Raw genomic sequence first — 21,756 nt, forward strand, 5'->3', positions numbered from 1 at the left:
CATGTATGCATGTGCTATCAGCACCAGGAGGTTTAGAAAGATGAGCACAGCACAGGTAAGGAAGCTGGGCCTAGAAACCAGACTCCTGCCTGCCATTCCTGACCACTCTCCACACCTCACGCTTACGTGAATGCCTAGATGTGCATTCATGTATGTATGAGTTTATGTGTGCACTCACATGTGTGAAGGATCTTTGTGCATATGTATGTCAATGAATATGTGTTTGTGGTTTGTTCTCAGGGGCAGATGTGCTATGAACACATGCAGAGGTGTGGGTCCTTCATGTGCAAAGATGTCTATGTACATCTACTCATAGGTATGGGTGGGTCTTGTGTGTGCAGTAGATTCATAGATATGGGTGTGGCTTGAGAACACAAAGATGTGGGTGTGTCTAAGTGAAATCCACAGGATGTGGAGCCCTTCAGCCAAGACTCCCCAAAACTACATAGGGGGTTGGTTTGGGGGCGGGGGGTCCTGGACTTTTCAGAACCACACATTGAAGGCTGCTAGGCTGGGACTCCAACAAAGGAAGGCTGAACCTGGTGGTGCATCCATACCCTGGAATACCTACCAAGGTATGAGGTTAACCCATACCTTGAAGACATCTGCTGAAGACCTCTGTTGTCATTCCAATGGCCTCAGTCAGCCTGGCCAGGGAGCTCTTGTGTTGAGCACAGCCAATACCACAGGGCCCAAACCTGGCCTCAGTCCTTTACAGATTTGATCTATGCCTTCAGATCAGGGCACGGAGAGAAAAGAGGGTGGAACCCCTATCCTCACTCTCAGGGGTCACATCCCTTGATGTCCTCCTCCATAACCAGGGCATTGCTGATGGCAGGAAGTCATTGGGAGGGACAAGCAGAAAAGCACCTGAAACATGGTACAGCTGGAAATGAGGGATGGATGAGGGAGAGTGACAAGAGCAGACAGAAAGCGACCCTGGGCACAAGTCAGCCACCAGGAGGGAGCCACGGTGTTGGATTTGGGGATGCTAAGTGTCTCTGGTGGTCACCATGTGGACCAGCTTCCCTAGCTCTAAGTGACAATCCTCTTGGAACAGTCCCAAGGGTCCAGGTAAACTGAGGTAGCAGCAGTTAGCATGCCCACATTGTCTGGGCTCCATACACACAGGGCATCAAGGCTGAAGCTGAGAGCCCCTGCCCTCCACTTCTCATGCCCAGCTTGTTCTAAGGGGGCCCATCTTCCACATTTGGCTTGCTCTAAGGGAGACCTTTGGGTGAGTGCCGTATTCCTCAACCTGCTGGATGACGTGCGCTGTGGCAGCATTCATCATTAACAAGATGTCTAAATGCTATGAGAAGTGTGATTAGGAACAAATTTGATTATGATTATGAGTTCTTCAGAGATGCTTAGAAAGCACCATAATCCAGCTAGACACATCTGTGTCCCACCAGCAGCGTGTCCACTTCCTGGAGAGGACTTCCTTCCTGTATGTTGTCAAAAACACAACGTTCCTGAGGCGCATCTTGTTTTGTTGCAAGAGGGAAATGCTCTGCGAGGTTGACATTTGTGATAATATATTATGTCAGGTGAAATAGGCAAGAAGTTAATTAAAGTCAGAGAGTTAATTAATGGGACCCGATACACATTAGCGATCATTACCTCATCTGAGAAGAGTAATTAAAGTGGCGTTGCTGGTGTTCCTGCGTTCTCCTAGGTACTGTGTTGACATAGCATATAAGTCACTCAGAGTTGGAGGGGTAACTCCCTTCATGTGGCAGCTGGGACAGCTGAATGGAGCAGCCGTAGCAACCAGATTGAAAGCAACCTCGAACCTGCAGAGCTCACATCCAGTGAAGAGCTCACATCCGGTGAAATGGGGCGCACACCAGTAATATGTGGGCACAGGGATAGCCATCCTGAAGCTTCAGAGTCAAGAGAAGAGAGGGCAGAGAGCAGGGCAGCCCGCCCTGGATAAGCTGAGGGACCATAGTCATGCCACAGATGGCCATAATATAATCTGTAAGAGAGGTTGTGACAACACTCACAATGTGTCTCCATTTGGACACTGAGCCCTGTGGTCACCAAGAGAGGAAAGATGTTGATATGCTCACTGTGACAGCATGGGTATCTGCTGGTTTCCTCATGGATGTACACATATGCAGAAGTCCCTGAAACTGATGGCAGAGGTAGGCTGAGCCAAAGGACAGAAAGATGAGTCTGAGGCAGGGGCATGGCTGTCTTGCATGACTGGCCTGAGGCTTTGCTGGGGGGAAGTTAGCAAGGTGATATTCATGGGGTCTGGTGGATGCTGGCCAAAGCCTTGGGGAAGGGATTGTCCCTTGACCTAGGAGGGAGAGAACACAGGGGTGGCCAGGGTGGAATTGGTCGCTTAATCAAAATTAGTTCGGATAGATGCATACAGGGTCAAGAGACAGAGGGCTGGAAGGAGGAAGTCCAATTAGACAGTATCAAAAGGCAGATCTCAGGCTGGGGATAGGGCTCGGTGACTGAGACTGCTCGCTACTTTTGCCGAAGACTCAAATTCAGTTTCCTAGCATCCATGCCAGGTGGGTCACAGTCACCTGTAACTGCAGCTCTGGCCTCTGAGGGCACCCACACCACACACCAACACTCATGTACACGTGTTTTTAAAATAGTAATAAAAAAATCAGATCTAAATAAAGATAGGGCTAGCCAGTCAGCTTTGCTGGAGAGCAGGGTCTCCAAGGCTTGCAAGTTTCTGCTTTCTGTCTGTCCTCTGGGCCTGAAGCCCTCCTGGAGCTAGGGTCACGCTGAGGGCCTGGGGCAGGGCCTTCAAGCCACATTTGTGGATTTCGAAGAAGCAGACGTCTGCTTGACAACAATGGCCCCTAAGCCATCTATCCCCTTAGCTTTCCGTGGTGTTTCGAGCAGGAAAGGCCTGGACTCTAATTTGCTGTCACCTATCTGTTCCATGCAGTTAGAGCAGTTCCTTGTCATAAACTGACATTCCTCAGAGAGCACCAGGCCAGCTGCGAGGGCCGAGGGACTGTTACCGGCAGGACCGGCCTGTTCCTAAGGGGAGTGCATTCCTCCCTTCCGGCTGGCTCTGAAATGGCATTTCCGCCTCAGGCAGCTATGACTCACTGCTCTGTGTGGTCATCCCGCCCACACACCGAGGTTCTTGATGTACAGCCCCTATGGACTGCCGTTGTGCTCAGTCTCACAACAAACAAACCAGTCCACGCTCACGATGCTAATGGTTAGCCAGGTAAGAGATCGCCCGCAGGGAAAGAAATAAGGAGGAGTGACAGGGCAAGTGAAGTAAGCATGGCCACCAGGCTTAGGAAGCCCCACTCGGCAGCAACCAAGGGAACAGCCCAGGCAGAGGCCCAAGGCAACAGTCCCTCTGGAGGCCGTCATGTGACCAGGCACAGTTGTTATGGCCACTAAGGTGCAGACTGACGACTGGACCCTTGGCTGCCAGCCTTCTGTACCCTCCCACAAGCTCTAAAGATGGCACCTGAGTTGGCAGGTGCTGATAAGCTGGCAACTGACTAGCACTGGCCAGGGTGAACGGAAATCCCAGGATCCAAGCGAAAGCGTTTTCACCGCAGATGACAGAGGAGGGCAGAATGTGGCTGGAGGCGCTGGGCTTCCTGACTCCATGAAAACAAATTGCTGACAGTTCTGCATAATTAACAACATGTGGTAATTGGAGCTTGAACGGCGCAGGACGCCACACCAAGGGGCTTGCGAAAGTAGTGGTGTGGAAAATACGGGTGAGACACAGGCCCACGCACGTGTGAACGGATGCACCGTGCAAACAAATGTATTCTTAGGCATACGAATGTACGGGTATACACAAACGCCTTAGGTGCTGGGCGCTCACTGTGGGACAACCTCAGAGTCTCCAAGGGCAACCCTCAAGGGGGAGCTACAGTCATCAGTCTGATGTGAGAGAGGCGGCAGCTCATAGTGGGACTGAAGGAGCTGAAAGAGAGAACTTCGTCCCAACAGGGCCCAGCACACTGCTACCCTGGGCTGGACATCACCTTGCTCCTGGCTCTGTTTCCTCCATCTCCTACCCAGTGGGTCCTTCCATTTCCAAATCTACAGCAGGGCTAGCCTTCAGCAAGATGGAGCCCAGTCAGTCCTATCTGTACTGGGGCAAGCCCTATACCCCTCCCTGTACTGTGTTGGCAACCTGTCTGGGTAGCTCTCAGCTCCCGTAACAGGCCATGTGTCCCACACTGCATCCTCCTGGAACTAGAAATGATCATAGCCATCTCACTACACCATCCCATGGTGAGTTCCAGGAGCCTGGGAACAAGTACCAGTCACTGGCTGTCAGGGCTCATCAGAGCCCGGAAGCCCTGGTGTAGCATAGTTTTCTATTTGGACTTTGTTGGCTCTGTCTCCTGTTTAAACACAACCATGTCCTCCTTAGGACCTTTGCACCCGCTGCTCTAGTCTGGGAGTCTTTCCCTAGAACTCTACATGACTCACTCAGGGCTAGACTCAAATGTCCCTCCTTTGAGTGTTTCCATCAGCCTCCTAAGGTAGACCCTATTGCCTTCTGCAAGATGAAATCACCACCACCACCACCACCACCACCACCCCCCACCACCACCACCACCACCACCATCATCATCACCATCATCATCATCACCACCACCACCACCACCATCATCATCATCATCATCACCATCACCATCATTGCATCCAGCACTCTGGAATGTCTGTGCATCTGCACCTAAGCCCAGCTACTCCCCTAAATTCAGAAAACAATCTGAGCCTGCTTTCTGACATGCGCAACAGCAGCAGCAATGGTGGTGAGGACCATGGTAAACTCTCCACAGGAGGACTTGGAACAGGCTGGCCTTGGGGCAAGTGACCATTCCTAGGGGTGATCTGATGCCCACCTCTCTTCTTATTAGAAGCTCCCTAAGCCTATAAGGGCTCAGCTCATATGCCCCTTCCTTGGGGAGGCGCAAATCACATTCTGGACCACATTGCCAGTTCACAGCAGGCAGACAGGGAAAGCCTGACATCACTCTCCAGGAAGCAGTTCCAGCTCTGAGAAGAAGCCCATGTGTCCCTGGTACCAGCCCTGAGGCCTTGGCTGTGAATGTCCTGCTGGAACTGCAGGCTACTCTGCTTGAAGGGAGGGGCTTGCTGAGCGCAGTTGTGGGAAGACAGCCACTGCCAACCGTGAAAGCGATTTGAAACTCTGGAGCGGTGTGAAGCCAGCAGCTTAGCCCCCATCATGTCTAGTATTCGCTTCCCTGGGACACACTCATGCATAGCCAAGAAGTTTCAGCATGTTTATGCATGGCACCACCAGAATAAAGCAAGTCGAGTCGCTACGAGCACCGGGTTCTCAGCCTTGGTAAGTGGACTCCTCGCAGAAATCACACAGAGAAAAATCTCAGCTGTCTGGGCTACTCTGGATGAGCGATGGATGTGGGGAGGCATCCCCTCCCTAATACTCACAGAGATGGGAAAGTCCCTGTGGGATTCCATATCCTGAAAACCAATGAGGACCATAAAAGGATGCCTGATAACCACCCTCCCGCCCACCTCCAACTGGGAGTAGCATTCCTCTTCTGGGACCGATAAGGAGGCGACTGGGGACATTGTCCCTAGGCTCCTACCTGAGCTGAGGGTATCATCCTGTTTTATGGGTTGAGACCCACCAGCCTGCAACCTTGAAGCTCTGCTCATAGTATACAGAGTATCTGGGACCCCGTAGCCTCAGGGATTTGCTCCTGTCACACAGCTTCCCGCTCCTGCAGCAGCTCTTTGTCCTGCTTGAACTGGTCCCATCTTGGATTTGGGCCTCATTGGCTCTGTCCTCTTGAGCAAACACAGGTATTTCCCCCAAGTCCTGAGATTGCACCTATAGAGATAGGGCGTCCTGATCAGACTTCAGTGAACCTAGTGGAGGCCAGACTCCAACAGCCACAGCCAGATCTCTGGACCTCGTGTATGGGAGCTAAGACGGGAAGTGTCACCCATCTGGCCTGACCCTGTGTCATGGTAAACAGCACCACCGCAGAAATACAACAGGGCCCTGAGCCTGGACCACAGAGCCCCAGAACCAAGCCAGAGTAAGGAAGTTCAGTTGGTGCCATCTTGCTTGTTTCTGAGCCCTCACTGCCCAGTCAGAAAAGCCAGCCAGCTTGAGAGGCACCTACTCTGACCCTCTGGTCTTCACCAGTCAGCTGCCGCCCTGGGACCCGTTGAGCTACAAGTAACAGAACCCCAGATAGGTGGTAGAATCCAGATATTGTACTGGTCCGTGTATCTGGGAGGTACATCCACGGACACAGCTGTCAGGGCAGGCTGGATCCAAGAGTCCATGAGCGTCCCCAAGTCTTGTTTCTCACATGGTGTTCCCATGCAGAAGTGACTGTGGTTAAGTGCAGCCTTGTGGGTGGTAATAACTAACCATGCTGACAGGGATGGGGGAGACACCTGGTGATGTGATGGCTTCTGGGTGGTGATGGTGATGATGGTGATGATGATGGTGATGATGGGTGGTAGTGATGGTGACTATAGTGGTGGGATTGTGGGAGGGGTAGTCACAGTGATGGTGACAGTGCTAATGAGATCCATGTTTGTGGAGGGGATGGTAGCCTCCCCTGTGATGACTGTAACAAAGACCATGTTGATGGTGTAAGTACAGTAGTGGGAGTGGCAAGGATAGTAGTAGCAGTGTAACTACAGTCAGGTGATGGTGACACCATGGTGATGGTGACAAATGGTTTTCATGGTCAGTCATGTGGTGGGTGGTAGTCAAGTTGATGAGGTGGTGGTGGCAGTCACGGTGATGACGGCAGTTGCCGTAACAGTGCTTCCATGTTGGTGGTTTTCATTGGGATTGGGTAGTGTTTCTTTCCATTCCTTAAACATGACCAGTTGTGAACTTCCCCACCCTCAGAGGTCATCGACTCTGCTCCCCAGTGGCTGCTCTAAGCCACTCAAAATCTCCTCAGGACAGACTTCATTCAGTCAGGTGCATGAAGTTGTCATAAACCCTTTCACACGTGGGCTAGAGACAGATAGAGTGTTGCTTGCTGTGCAGCACAAGGGCCTGAGTTTGGATTCCCAGAACCTGTGTGAAGACAGACAGAATAGGGCATACCTGCACTCCCAGGGCTCCTGTGGGGCCATGGAAGGCAAAGACAAGAGAATCCCTGCAAGCTTTTGGGTCAGTGGGCTTGCTTTACGCAGTGATGCAAAATAAGAGATCCTACCTCATATGAAGTGAAAAATAGCTGCATGCCTGTGATTGTATACATGAATACACACGTGACAGAGACAGAGAGACACAGAAAGAGAGACAGACAGAGAGCCAGAGAAAGAGAGACAGAGAGAGACAGAGAGATAAAGAAAGAGACAGAGAGAAAGAGATGCAGAGAGAGAGACAGAGACAGGGAGACAGAGAGAGACAGAGAGAAACAGAGAAAGAGAGAGACAAAGAGATACAGAGAGTGACAGAGAGGCAGAGAGACAGAGGAAAGAGAGAGACAGAGAGACAAAGACAGAGAGAGACAGAAAGACAGAGGAAGAGAGACAGATAGAGACAGAGAAACAGAGAAAGAGAGAGACAGAGAAAGGGAAGAGATTTTTAAAAAAGAACTCCCACAAACCAGATGCCCACCTCTGTCCACTGTAGACATTTCCAGCAGGCAACCAGCAGGAGGAGCACCAGGAAACACTGGTGTCTAGGGAAAAGATGACCTGGCTGTCATGCTAATGAGTACCCCACTCCCTCCCCAAACCATCCCTTTCAAACTGGCTCTCCAAGCTATAATCTGGAGGCTGGTTAATTAGAGCCAATTTTCTCTGGATCCAAACAGTGTTTACTGTTACATGTGGGCACTTAGGGGACAGAAGCAAATACCCCACAACTCCTGAGAGAAAGGACAGCCATCCGTGCAAAGGGGCCCTTGGCTTTCCAGGACTTAAAGGTCACATGAACTTCAGGGACAGGCCAAGAAGGGCTAAGGCACAAAGGGACCCTATGGGAGTCCCCACAATTGGAGCCTCAGTCTCCCCATGCACTCTGGCTCTCTATCAGGGCTCTCTATCTGTTCTATGAAACAGATACTTGCTGCAGGCATGTTCCAGACTCTCAAGGCCCCCTCTGCCCTCTCATTGGCCCCTTGATCAGCAGCTCTTGATTCCCTGAAAATCACTCAGTGTCCTTCGTCCAGTCACCTGGAGAACATGAGCCCTGTGTTGGCATTGGGCCTGAGGCAGAGTGAGGCGAGGTTGCCCAAGGATTTGTACAGGACTCTGACTCAAGGTCCCAGGAACAAGTTACTAAGCCACAAGATCACATGGAACCTGGATCATTTGTTGCTTAAAAAAAAAAAGTCTCAAGGGAACTGGGAAGGTTCATGGAATTCCTTCTCACCTGATAGCTCCTAAAAGCAGGGATCATCCTGTGCACGCTGCATGCAGGGTGACCAAGTTTTATGACTAGAACTCTAGCTGAGAGACATGGGGTCCAGTGGCCCAGGACGGACAGAAAACTTTTCTGAGAAGAAACACCTTAACGTTGGCCTGGTCAAGCAGACGGTGGCTGCAGAGGCAAATGTAGTGAGGTGGGCATACGTTGATCTTCATGGACAACTTGACAGGATTTGGTACATTTCTGGATTTGTCTATGAGGGGCTTCCAGAGGAATAGCTGAGGGAAGAAGGTCTTCCCTAAATGTGAGGGGTGCCATCTGTGAGCTGGGGACCCCGACGGAATAGAAGGAGCAGAGAAGAGAGTGTGTAGAGGGCTAGCATCTCCTCTGTCTGCATCCCCCCCACCCAAGTCCATCAACCCCCCCCCACATCCCTACACCCCGCTCTGCTCCACGAAACATTCACACCATAATCTGTCTACATCCCTCCTCTGATCGGCCATGCTTTCCCACCTGGCCTCTCAGAAACCATGAGTTAAAACTTAAAACCTTCCCTTTAGAGTACTTCCGCCAGGTATCTGGTCACAAAAGCCCACCTAAGTTGCAAGCTCTCAGTAACCCGTCGTGTCTGTGTCTCATGGTGGACAGAATCCAGGGCACAAGTTCTAGACAAGAACCTGGCTTGGGACCCTGCTAAAGCCACTTGTCTCCGAGCCTCCATCTTCTCTGAAAATGGACACATTATTCTAGCCCAGGTGACTTTGGAATACCTTGCCATCCACCCCTTACTCTACGTCTAACCTCATGACAGCCCCAGCAGTCACCCTACACCCACACTGGACCCCAGGTTCCTCCTATAACCTTTAGGGTCTGGCTCAATACTGGCTAACTGCATGGCCACTGATACTCAGAGGGACTGCCAGGTGCTGCTGGTCACCTACCATGACTTCCAGCCGAGAAGGATTGGGCCAGAAGCCTATCTGGTGGCCATCCCTTCCCTAAGAGGGAAATGCCCAGGTTTGTGTCAGGTGACAATAGGTAGCTGTCCCTCCTGATCTACTCTCTTGCTAGTTCTCTGGGTTATACAGCTGTGCCATAAGACCTCACAGACTTTTCAAGATATAGTTTTTGACTTTAGGAAACCCTAGTCATAAGGTGCTCTTGCTAGAAATCCTGGCCTCTGATTCCTGTGACTATCTGTGGCCAGAGCCACCCCTGCAACAGTAACCCCAGAGCTGTCCCTTAATCAAAGACCATAAGCCATCTTCCCATATAAGAGCACTCCTGCCCATGGCAGCCATGATGAACAGTGTGTCCGGCAGCCTCAGAACACTCATGGCATCCATGGGCTTTGTACCAACTCCTGACATGATCCAGCTACACTCTGGCAACTTTACACAGGACAGCGGGGTGGGGAGGACTGGTGCTAGCCACTTGCCACTGTGGGTAGTTGAGGCCAGTGCCCTGTGAACCTAGGGAATGGGGAGGGAGGAGTTCTCCAGGGTCCCTCTCCACCCCACAGGTTTCTGATCCTGGACTGCTAACTCCTAGCTCTTCTATCCCATGGGTACCACAGTTCTAGCTAGACCTGAAAAAACAGGGAGTGGACTGGCTGGGTTTGTGTGTCAACTTGACACAAGCTAGAGTCGTCAGAAAGGAGAGAGCCTCCCTGGAGGAAATGCCTCCATGAGATCCAGCTGTAAGGATCTTCTTAATTAGTGATCAATGGGGGAGGGCCCAGCCCATTATGGGTGGCGTCATCCCTAGGCTAGTGGCCCTGGCTTCTATAAGAAAGCATGCTGAGCAAGCCAGTAAGTAGCACCCCCTCCATGGCATGGCCTCTGCACCAGCTCCGGCCTCCAGGTTCCTACCCTGTGTGAGTTCTTGTCCTGAGTTCCTTTGGTGATGAACAGTGATGTGGAAGTATAAGCTGAATAAACCCTTTCCTTCCTAACTTGCTTTTTGGTCAGCAGCAGTAGAAACCCTAAGACAGGAGTCACCAGGCTGAGCGCCAAAGCCAGGGGCTAAAGGACAATGACATCACCAGAGCTCCTGCTCATCCACACCCCTCTCGCTCTGCCCACAAGAAAGTTAAGGGTCCCTCTTCTGAAGTCTCAGTGGCCTCTACCTTGGGAACTCCGGAGAAGTTATTCATGGAGTGTTGGTTAGGTGAGTGGCGCTCACCTCACTGGAAACCTGAGTTCCGCCAAGGACCTTCCATCACACATTGTACTGCAGAGAAAGAGTTAACCTGGAGGCTTCTCCTTAGCAAGCTGCCGGAAGTGCAGCAACTGTCCAGAGTCCAGGGCCCCAGCCTGGAGGCAGAAGGGCAGGCTGAGGTCCCGGAGTCCTGTGTGGGTAGAGCCCACTTTCCAATCAAGCACATGGAAATGAGTCCCTTTAGGTCAGGGTGAGAGAGGGGAGTACACTTAGGGAGCAGAAATTACAGAACTCTGAATAATCGCCTTTTAAAAGCACTTTAAATCCCCTGGGTGAGAGGCCCCTTCTGCTTAATAGATCCTTGGGGCATAGAGAGGACATAGGCTGCAGCAGAGGGCTCTGACCTCACCCCCCTGAGCACATGTCCTCCAGCTCTAACGAGACTAAAGGGGTGCAGAACACCCAGGGTCAGATGGCCCCAGACCTGTCCTGCCCCGCCAGCCTATCCCCAGCTCCAGCCTGTCCCAGAGCTGTGGCGCCCTGGGTGGGCGATGCATTTAGAACACTTGATGTCACCACTGCAGCCACCTCCCTACAGGGAACCAGCAAACTCTCACTGAATCCATTCCACAGTCATGTCACATGTGCTCACTAGGACAGGGCTGGTGACATTCTCTGGAAACCGAGTCCCAGCTTAGCCCAGAGGGGAAAACAGGATAGACTCAAATGCCCAGGACTTGGGATGAGTTCAAATGGGGTTGGGCTGTTGTGGTCGCAGAAGCTTCACTGGGCAGCCGCATCTGCCTATGGAAGTATCCAGGACAACCCTAAGGGGAGTCAGCTTTGCTGGAACCAAGGGAAGTCAACCACACTGTGACCTGCATAGAACTGAGCCCAGACAGGGACCTGTCTAGCTTCAAAGCCCTGGTAGCTGCCCTGGTTGGAATTGGGACACACACTCAGGAGTGAGTGCCTACAAGCAACCATCGAGATGCCAAAAGCCTGAGCCAAAAAGAAAAATCGATTCCTGATTCTTGTCCTGATTGATAACCCCGTGATAAGGTTGAAGGAAGGGCTTAGAAGCGAGAGAGCCAAGATCTGTGAAAAGATACCATGAATTGAGAGTTGGGAAGAAAGGTAAACAAGGCTTTGAGTTAGAGAGTCGGCTGAACAGGAGAGAGCCAATCCTGAGCAAACAGCAGGCACTGACCTCCCATGCAGGTGTTCATGGCACGAGTACCTTCTCCACACTGATCTCCTGTTTCCTTTGCAGGCTTCTCTTTCAGAAACAGGCTACAAGGACAGCCGGGAAATTTCAGAAGTGGAGACTCTTTTTATCTTGGCAAACTGTCCTCTCTCCCTACCTTCCCATCTTGGTCTAGGGTCAGAAAGGTCTACTCTATGTCTTAGCACAGAGTAGCTACTCAGGAAATAACTGATGAATGAGACTGAATGGATGAGTGATAGAGGAGGGATGGGGGATGGAGGGATGGGGGATGGAGGGATGGGGGTTGGGGGATGGAGGGATGGGGGATGGGGGATGGGAATGGGGGGATAGAGGGATGAAGGGATGGGGGAATGGAAGATGGATAGATGAGTAAATAAATTTGTAGGTAGCTGGGAAAATAAGTGAGTGGGTAGTTTGGTAAGTGAATGAGTGGATAAACATTAATGGAGAGAAGGAAGGGAAGGAGGGGGAGGGAGGAGAGAAGGAAAGTCGGAAGGATTGGGATTTGGTGGATGGATAGATGGACGAGTGGATAGATGGACTAGTGGGTAGGTGGGTAGGAAGGTGGATGCGTAGAAGGATAGATGGATAGGTAGATAAATAAACAGGCAGATATATTAGTGGGAAGAAGTAGAGTGGTCCAGAAACAAAGAGAGGCTACAGGAAATCTCTTCTGGACTCAACGAGGGAGCCGCACAGATGAACTCCACAGCAATTGCTGCAGTGTGCATAAATTTATGCAAGTGCGCCGAATCACAGTGTGGAAAGGGGAGTTGGGCACACAATCCCACCTCTAGTCATGGGACAGATGGCGAGTGTTAGCTTCTGGGACAGGAAGACTGTTTTCCTTAAGAGCATAGCTCCTGATAGGCTGACCACATTCCAGCGGGAGAACATGCAGGAAGAAGAATCAGGGAGCACAAATTGGTCTTGAAGGTTTACAAACAACCACAAAGTTGAGTGGGTAAGGAAGGGATAGGGTAGATGTGGGAAGTTTGGGTGGGTGAGGACTATCGTCAAAATACACTATACAATACTTGAGGGTCTCAAGGAATTAACTTTTAAAAAGGGAGAAGAATTTGTAGTTGGGTAGAAGGATAGATGAATGGATCCAGGACAGATAGAAAAAATATGTCAAAAGAATTCCAATTCGGATGCTTAGAACCTATCAACCTATTCCACTCCTACCAGTCCCTGCAAGGTCAGCTGGAGGCGGTGATCCAGGCGACCATTCAGTGAGAAGAGGAGTGGCTGCCCTTGGAGATGGCCAGGGATGCCAGGACCCTTGTCTATTGCCTTCCGGCTCATCTGGGGTCACTGCAAGTGTCGCCTTGACCTTGGACCCTGAATATCCACAGGACACAAGGGCTTTTAGTCAGAGAGAGAGAGAGAGAGAGAGAGAGAGAGAGAGAGAGAGAGAGAGAGAGAGAGAGAGAGACTCTAACCAACATTTCAGTGCTGGTGTTGTCGATCTCTTGTGCTTCCAGAATGTCTCTGGGAAACCTTTCTCAAACTTACCTGGCATCCATGATTCTGCCTCCAATCCTATGCCTTTTGTACTCTGTGAATCTCTCCAGTCTGTCCAAATCTATCAAAAGGTACCAGCCATGGAGAGTCACTGTTCTTCACTGGAGCTGGGTGGACTGGGGACTGGGAACTGGGTCCCCAAGGATCTGAATCCCCTCAGCCAAAGCCCCCTGGGAGACAGAGAGAATCTCATCCCCGTCACTCATGCCCAAGGGATTCAGCCCAACTCAGTCTGACAGAGGGAGGTAACTATTCTCCCCATTCTGTCTCGTGCAAGTAGACGCTGTGGGCGGTGGTGACCTCACAGGATTCAGCAGCCCCCACGGGCTTCCAGAAGCCCATTCTCTGAGAGGCTGCACCCCAGTGCCCACTTGTCTCTGAGCAATATCCTGATGGACCACCTTCTGAAGCAGTTGGGAGCAACAGGCAGTTGTCAGGTGAAATCCTAGCCCAGGCCTGTCAGATTTCAGTCAATTCCTTTCTTACCCAGTCACTGGGAACACACACCAACCATCTCCAGCAGGAATTAGCCCTAGGGTCTCCTGATTTCTCTAGGGGAAAGATAGGACATACCCAGTGCTGCAGTGGACCCAGGAGCTTGGCTCTTCCCCCTGTTTATCCCAGAGCTTCATGTCCACTGAACTGTTGGCTGTAGCTCTACCACCAGCACGTGTCTGGTTTCTCTCATCCACAGCAAATACTGTCCCCAATCTCTCATTCTCGTGTGGTTAAGCATTTTGAAAATGCATGAGTTGGGAGTCAGATCATGACCAGCCCACAGCAGGGCAGGGTCACGACAGAAGAGGAGGCCACCACACCTGGCTTCTGCCATTCATAGTCCCTGGTACACAGGAGACCCAAGCTATGAGTTAAGCCCAATCAGATCTCTACAGTCAACAGGCAACCTTCCTCATACCCAGCCAGCAACAACCAACCTTCCCAGTATGCTTCAGCTATGAAACACTACTGTGGTGAGGCTGTAGGTGTAGGAAGGCCAAGTGGTTGTTAGAATCTGAGGGCACAGGAGTGCCACAGAGAGCACACACCAGCTCTAGGTTGCACCCGTGGCTGGAGCAAGAATGCAAGGCCTGAAACTATAGGGAAACTCCACTGAGGGCTTGGAAGGGTGGTACCAGAACTGCTCAGGTTTGCTGTGGAAAAGACAAAGCCTTAAGCCTATTCTCCGTCACTGGGCTCTGTGCAGGACCCAGGCCTGCTTCATCCAACTGGATGCCTGTAGCAGCCTCTATGTAAATGGTGGGGGCTGCACTGCTGCAAAAGCATCTCCTGCAGGAGGACCTAATTGAGGACTGCCTGAGAGACCAAGGATTGCTGGTGCAGACAATGCCAGCCAATTGGGAACTGCTGTTTAGAAGAGATGCTTTCCTGGGACCAATGGAGGCATGGGTGGAGGGTATTAAAGGAGCTTGCAGCAGTGTTCCGAGAGCTTGCCGCAGCGTTTCTCACCTGCTCCCAGAGTCTGTGCCGTTGACTCTGTGCCATCTCACCCCCAACCCCCAAGAGCAGGTAGGTCGGGCGACAAGTAGTCCAGGGCACAAGCAGCAGATGACCACTACCCCGCACCAAAAAGAAACTGCAATACCTGAGGGTGAATGAAGAGCCAATGTTTCCTTGGGCTGGTGGATGCTCCTCTCGCCTCTTGGGCTGTCCAGGTTCTCATTGCCTCTCTAGGAAACTGCATGTAAGCCTAGTTTGTCCAGATGGCTGCCACAGAGCCTTCTTGGGAACTATACCAAGCTCTTCTGCAAAGGAGGAAGAAGGGCTAGGCCCGAAGCAGAGCTTGACAAGTGACAAAGCCACTCTGCCTTTCTTCACCTCAGCAAGCTGCATCCCTGACTCAGAGGGAAACTGTATGGGCTCAGAGCACCGGCCGCCACTGTGGGGGAGGATCAGGCACCACAGCACGGTCTGCTCTGTCTCCAGCACACAACACCAGCCATCACCAGGGGATGACCCCCTCTCCAGAATCCACCGCCAACTCCATCCTCCTCTGGAAACCCACCTGACCCAGCTCTGTCTGCTCTACCACCTTTGCCTGGACACACACGATGCTGCCCTGTTTTATTTTCTATAGCGTACAGGCAGGAGAAAAGAAGTCATTAGGTGTCTAATGAATTAATACATTAAGGACAACTGAATGAGCAATGTTCTTGTCTAAAGGTCCTTTTGTGTCACAAGGACAGTCCTCGGCAGCAGTGAGGAGGAGAGTACAGCACAGAGATGCAGATGGCCCCACCCACCATCCGATGCCCAACTGTGGTACACTGATAGATTACAACTTCCCCAGGCTTAGCTCTCTCTGTTTAAAAGATTAATGCTGTAACTGTCTGAAGGACCCCCTGCTATCCCCCAAGAGGGTGCCCTGTGGCTCATGAAATCATACCTAATGACAGGAGTTCCTGAGCCTTGGTGGAAGCCACATGTTTTATGGAGAAAGGAGAACTGAGGTGTTTCCAGGTGGCAGCCATAGAAGACAGGACAGCATGAGTCGTGGTGGGGTTCCTGCCATTCTCCACAAACGACCCCCGCTTTCCCTATGACATCAGGCTCTGCTCCTCAGCACCCTCAAGACACCTCAAGTCAGGACACAGGAATAAGCAATTGAACTGGAGTTGACCTTGGGAAGCAGAGAGCCTTTCCCTGTGGAGGAGTCTGGAGCCAGAGGCATCTGACTGCCATGATGCCCTGGAAGGGAAGTACACAACACTTCCTTGGAAGCTAAATGGGACTTCATAGACCTCTCTCCAGCTACAGAGGGCCCAGGGCTGGGATCAGGGTGGAGAGAAAGAGAGTGGCAAGGGTGGGACCTGTTCCAAGCAAGGGGACAGGGCCTGCTGGGTAGGATAGGGAGCTGTTTCCAGATACTGTTTTCCATGCAAATGCACTGGAATAGAAACACAATCCTCCAGTACACAGGAGGCTCAGGAATGCCCCAAAAGGACGAACTTCTGACACCACTGCAAGTTCAGGGTCTACAAGACCACGTCCATTTTAGGGCCTCTCTGGAGGGGCTCCCAGGACTCAGTGTAGGCTTGGCACTTACAGGCATGGGCAGGTGTCAGGGACTTCCCTCAATTCTCGGGAGACTCTGCTAACTCACTTCCCTCTCCCAGTGACACCCTACAGGGATGGGTCCTAGCCAGTCAGAGACCCCAGAGACTTGGGGTGCAGGGTGCTTATTGAGGGTCTGCCCCCTAGTTGGAGCTGACCTTGGTCTCCACTCATCTCTTGAGCCACAGCCAAGCAGAGTTTTCCAGGAATCAGGCACTTATCAGGCTGTGCACACCAAGGGCAAAAAAGGTGGCTTCCGAGGACCAGCAGCCAAGCCTTTCTTTTGGGTCAGATTAACCCTTGTTTGTCCAAGTGACAGATACTGGTCCAGTATAATTGTGTCCCAAATACTGTATGAGGCATTCTTTAAAAAAAAAACAAAACTGCAAGTTCTTCATCTGAAATTCAAATTCCCCTGGTGTTCTACATTTTTTTTCTGTCAACCTTGGCACTCTTACCCCTAACATGTACTCACACTGCAGCCTATCAGAACAGGAGAGCCATCCCACAAGAGCTACAGCTCAGGGCAGGGACAGGTCCACCACAGCCAGAGAGTGGCGAAGACCTTCAGAGATATTCAGGGACAGCTTGACCTCATTCTGCAGAGCAGGATGCCCAAGCCAAGATGCATGGGGGCATGGTCAGATAGTGCGGGAGAAGGGAAACAGAGCAGTTTAAATGTCCTATAAAATATCTAAATAAGACCGGAAAGTCACGTGACACCCACAAAGGCACACCGTGGCATTATGAAATGCCAGGGTCATCCATTATCAGGTGGCAATATTCTGCCATACGCTTTTTCTTTATTCTTTTCTTTCTCTCTCTTTTCCTTCCTTCCTTTTTCTTTCTTTCTTTTCCTTTGGGGTGTCTGTGTATGTGTGTGGTGTGTGTGTGGTATATGGTGTGTGTGTGTGCATGCGTGTGTGTGTGTGTGTGTGTGTGTGTGTGTGTGTGTGTGTTCTCATGTCTGGGCTCACTCAAACTTAAAGCTGAGGGTGACCTTGAACTCCGGATCCATCTGTTTCTGCCTCCCAGCCTGGTTAATCTTATTTTCTTTCTTTCTTACCTTTCTTAAGATTAGGGACTCATATAGTTCATGCTGGCCTTGAACTTCTGAGACTCTTGCCTTCATTCTGTAGAATGGGGCTCTCTTAAATGCTAGGATTAGAGGCGTTTGCCATCATGTCTCGCTTCCTGTATTCTTTAAGAAAAACAAATTAATGGGCCTGGAAAGATAACTCAGAGTCAGAACTCTTGGAGCACAGGTATGAGGACCTGAGTTCAGATCATTTTTCTATGTTTAAAAAAATAGCTAAGTGGGGCACATACTTGTAACCCCAACAGTGAGGGGGTCAGCTATAAGGTAATCAGACCATTGGGGCTTGCTAGCCGCTAGCCTACCTCCAGGCTCTCTGAAACTTTATTTCAAAAGAGTTATGTAACAGGACACCTGACATTGTCCTCTGGCCTGTGTACACAAAGCCACACATCTGACACACGCTCACAGGCACTAAACATAGACTAAACATACATATACACAAGAAGAAGAAGGAGAAGAAGAAGAAGACAAGGTGACACTCAGTTAATGGCAGTGCACCCCAGTGTACTTGCACATGTGCTGGGTGATGACTGTATGGGAACCCCACCTGATAGACAGTGGCTGTGGGAAATGTAAACAAAGTAATTATCTTTTCTATCAGAAAGTTAAGCTGGGCAGAGAAGGCACATGCCATAAATCCCAGCAGAGGCAGGCAGATCTCTGAGTTCAAACCCAGCCTGGTCTACAGAGCGAGTTCGAAGACAGCCAGGGAAGCTTGGTCTCAAATCAACAACAACAACAACAACAACAACAACAACAAAAGTTAAGGTAAACTCCATTTTTAAAATAATTGTAAAGAAGTCACTTGAAAGAAACCTAAGTCCCCCAGGGTCAGTGCTATTTGGAATACAAATGTGTGCTTGGTACTGCAGACTTTTTAATAAGCTGTGTTTGCTTCTCACCTGAGTTGCCCATCCTGAGTTGGCCAACTATGTAAAGAGTGCAAGGTAAGTTCTGACCATGGGCCCCTTTACATTAAGAAATTAAAGCCCAGAAAGACCTCTGCTGGGTGTCCTCGACTCATCCTTCGCTGACATATTTTGGATTGTATACCTGCTCTCTTGAGACTGTAGATTCATTTCTAACAGTAGGTATTGAAATGGTAGCCGCCACCTTAAGCCTGTGATGACTAAGCAGTCACTGGTGTGTGTGTGTGTGTGTGTGTGTGTGTGTGTGTGTGTGTGTGTGTGTGTGTGTGTATGTGTGTGCATGTGGGGGGGGGGATGGGTGGGTCACCAAGGTCCTAAGAGTTCTCTTTCTTTTCAGGTTATCTATTAGTTTAAATTACACATTTTAAAAATGAAACTGGAGTGGGGTTGGAGAGATGGCTCAGCGGTTAAGAGCACCCGACTGCTCTTCCAGAGGTCCTGAGTTCAATTCCCAGCAACCACATGGTGGCTCACAACCATCTGTAATGGGATCTGATGCCCTCTTCTGGTGTGTCTGAAGACAGTGACAGTGTACTCATATCCATACAACAAATAAATATTTAAAAAAAGAAACTGGGGTCCTAAAAGTTCATTAGTGATCCCCTGGGTTTACGTGTCCAGCTCTGGGACCCAATGACAGGCCAGATGCTCTGAAATCATGGCCAGCAGCAAGACAAAGGTCAGTGATGGGACGAACATGGGAGCTTCCCTGAGGCCAAGAAGCCTGTCTCAGCCCCATTCCACTGGTCCAGGCTGCAGTATCTCCTAGCAGTGACTTGGGGATCTTTAGTCTATCTCCCTGTAGTCAGAGCTGTCCTATCAATGCAGAGTGTCCACTAAACTTGATGTACAGACACATGGGGACTGTTGTCTAGTCTGGGTGTGGTCTGTGTAGTATTAATCCTGTACTGACTTGCTGCTGAAATCCAAATGTAGCTGGGTCTCCTTGTGCCAGTGCTGCCTCTAAGCCACCCTTGTCACCAGAGTAGCCCATTCCTGAAGACCTTAGGATCCTTCCCTGTGACCCAACTTGGTGGTCTCTGGTGGTAGCTCTCTGGTGCCAAATTCTCTGCTCAGCCAGGACCCCATGGCAATCTTCAGCAGCAGTGTGCTTCTGTGAGCCCACCACCCCCATAGGCTCAGGGACAGTGATATTGGAATGGCAAGAGTGACGTCTTTGAAAAGGGTGATGCTCTTACATTCAGGTTTCTGTGAGTGAGCAAGGTGCTGAGTTTGGAGCTGACAGCACTACTGGCTGGCGGACTGTGGGGAGACTGCAGCATGAGATATGCACCAGGAGGTGAACTTGCACTCAAAGGGAAGCAGAGGCCTCAAGAACACTGGGAGTTTGTTGCTTGTGGCTAATCCTCTGTGCCAGACTCAATCGTGCACCTCCTGACCTAAAAGCAGCCTTTGGACCAGAGCAACCCAGGCAAGACCTAATTCCCTGACACTGACCCAGAATCAGGTTTCCAGATCACTCCCACTACAGGGCTAGAGTTAACACTCTGTCCACACTTTGTAACCACAGAGCATACCCAGTGGCCAGCCTCTTCCCTAAGCCCACTGCTCTGTCCTCTCAGGCCCAAGGGAAAGTACAGAGAAACTGATAACCTTGGTCACTCTGACAGTGAGTACATCCTTCCCTTCTCTGTCTGCCTCCTACCAGACAGTCATGAGATCCTGACCACATGGATGCTCTGCTGTCCTACCCATGAGCACTTGGTCATGCATGAAGGGCAATGTGAGAAGTGTGCACAGGGAGTGAAAATGAACTGATGGTAGATGGATCAGTAAACAGAGGAAGAAAGGATGGCTGGGTGGGTGGGTGGCTGGACGATGGAATACATGGATGGATGGATGGATGGATGACGATATGAATAGATCAATAGAGGAAGAAATAGAAGGATAGAAGAGAGAGGGACAGCAGAGGATGAATGGATGGATGTTGGATGAATGGATGCATAAATGGATGCATGGATGGATGGATGGGTGGATGGATGGATGGAGATGGATGGATAGGTGGATGGATGGATGGATGGATGGATGGATGGATGGATGGATGGAAAATGGAAGGATTTGAGGAGTGGAAATTATCTAGAGGGATGAGTGGATGGATAAACAGAGTGAAGAATTGAAGGATGAGGAAGAAAGGTATAGATCCAAAGGATGTTTGGAAGGATGAGAAATAGATGGTTAGATGGATAGATAAATGGATGGTGGTGTGAATGGATAGGTGAAAAGAAAGAAGAAAGAATGAAGGGACCCAGGGAGAGGGGATAGCTGCAAGGCTGGATGAGTGAGTGGAAAGAGGGAGGCATAGAGGGATAAAGAGAGAAAGGGTGGATAGAGAGATGAGGGATGAATGGAAGTTTTGTGTTGTGTAGAGTAGACTGTGAGGACTGGCAGTAGAGGAGGCGTTCCCACAGGACTTTCCCGCGCTAGCCCTGTAGGATCCATCAGACTCTCACCCTGAAGAGACCTTTGTGCTCTAGGACCTCTGAGGTCTTGGAAAGCAAGTACACCTCAAAGGCAAAACTGTGCACACAGGTCACCTCTGAATTTCTGCTCCCAAAAGATCTCCACTCTTTGTGGCTGGAGTGACCTAAGGGACCTGCCACCATCCAGTGTACTGCCAGATCTTTGCGCAAGCAGGTGTCGCCAGTGATGGGCTAGTAGAAATGCCCATAGAACTGTGCCCTAGGGCTGTGACCTGTCTTTCCTCTGGATGTCCTTAGCAGGGGAAGCCTTGGGCCCCAGAGCATAGGCAGTATGCAAGGGTCATGGGTCTCTGGGATACAGGATATTAAAGAAGAGAAAGCAAACATTCCCATGCTTGTTCCTCTTCAATCGTGCATGCCCCAGGAATACCACATTCTGTCAATATATACATGGATCCTGTTCTGAGGCCCAGAGAAGTCAACTGCCTGGTTCACTCAGCTCTCTCAGTTCTACCTCTTCCTGGCCATGGCCATGAAGGTACCCTGCTCCTCACAAGGGAACAGTGTCCCATCAGGTGTGAGGCAAGCACATAACCACATGGACAAAATCAATACACAGAGCCTAGCCCATCTAAGCCTATGTCAGGGCTGCTGTTGCCATGGAGAAAGCAAGAACCTCTGACCCCACAGGTGCTTTTGCACCTGTCTTAGTCAGGGTTTCTAATCCTGCACAGACATCATGACCAAGAAGCAAGTTGGGGAGGAAAGGGTTTATTCAGCTTAGATTTCCACATTGCTGTTTATCACCAAAGGAAGTCAGGACTGGAACTCAAGCAGGTCAGGAAGCAGGAGCTGATGCAGAGACCATGGAGGGATGTTACTTACTGGCTTGCTCAGCTTGCTTTCTTATAGAATGCAAGACTACCAGCCCA

The sequence above is a fragment of the Rattus rattus genome, chromosome 1, assembly GCF_011064425.1.
Source record: "Rattus rattus isolate New Zealand chromosome 1, Rrattus_CSIRO_v1, whole genome shotgun sequence".
Lineage (NCBI taxonomy): Eukaryota > Metazoa > Chordata > Mammalia > Rodentia > Muridae > Rattus > Rattus rattus.